The sequence below is a fragment of the Rhinopithecus roxellana genome, chromosome 4 (assembly GCF_007565055.1).
Source record: "Rhinopithecus roxellana isolate Shanxi Qingling chromosome 4, ASM756505v1, whole genome shotgun sequence".
Taxonomy (NCBI): domain Eukaryota; kingdom Metazoa; phylum Chordata; class Mammalia; order Primates; family Cercopithecidae; genus Rhinopithecus; species Rhinopithecus roxellana.
Genome location: NC_044552.1, coordinates 131006648 through 131007914, shown reverse-complemented (window position 1 = coordinate 131007914; position 1267 = coordinate 131006648).

Below are 1267 nucleotides of genomic sequence, written 5' to 3'. Positions count from 1 at the left end.
TTGTGCATTTGAAAATCTATGTATAACTTTGACTTTCTGAAAACTTAGCTACTAGTGACCTTCTGTTGACCAGAAGCCTTACCAATGACATAGTCAATTGACACAGATTTGCATGTTACATATATACTGTATTCTTACAGTAAGGAAAGCTAGGTAAAGGAAAACGTTATTAGGAAAATCATAAAGAAGAGAAAATATATTTACTATTCATTAGTAGAAGTGGATCATCATAAAGCTTTTCATCTTTATCATATTCTGAGGAGGATGAGGAGGAGGAGGGATTAGTCTTGCTGTCTCAGAGGTGGCAGAGGCCGAAGAAAATCTGCATATAAGTGGACCCATGTACTTCAAACTTGTGTTGTTCAGGGGTCATTTGTATTTTTTAAATGTCTACTACATGCTAGGGATTTTGATAGGTGCTATGAAAATGCTGAGAAATACTAAGAAATTACAGAATAAGTTTGTTTGCCCTAGCCTAAAAGTGAGAATAGTTAGGTTTCTTTCACTTTCTAGCTATACCACTTTGTAATGTAAGGGAAGTTTTGCCTTGGGATTTCCATAACTGTATAATAGAGGGTGCAGACTCCATGGGCACCAAGATGCTATAAGATGGAGAAAAACTAATCCATACTTGTTATAGACAATTTGACCTATAGATTATTCAGAAGGGGAACCTTCTACAGAAATGTGCAGCACTTAACAATTTGCATGTAATACAAAAAGTTCAAAGATAGGGTTGTTTGTAGCTCTGCATGAGATGATAATCTATGCAATACACTGATGAGAATTTTGAAATACTGATGGAACTTTATCAGGTATTTATGATGAAATACAGCATTGTGGAGAAAAAGCTGCATTTTGTTAAAAAAAAAACAAACCGAAAACTAAAATTTGAAAAATGGTTTTTAAGAATGAGGTTATACATCAACTTTTTATTTTTTTGAGACGGAGTCTCGCTCTGTTGTCTGGCTGGAGGCCTGATCTTGGCTCCCTGTAACCTCTGCCTCCCAGGTTCAAGTGATTCTTCAGCTTCAGCCTCCCAAGTAGCTGGGGCTACAGGCGTGCACCACCACGCCCAGCTAATTTTTTTGTGTTTTTTTTTTAATAGTGGCGAGATCACGTCACTGCATTCCTCTCTGTTGCCCAGGCTGGAATGCAGTGGCATGATCTCGGCTCACTGCCAGCTCCGCCTCCCGGGTTTACACCATTCTCCTGCCTCAGCCTCCCAAGTAGCTGAGGCTACAGGCACCTGCCACCACACCCAGCT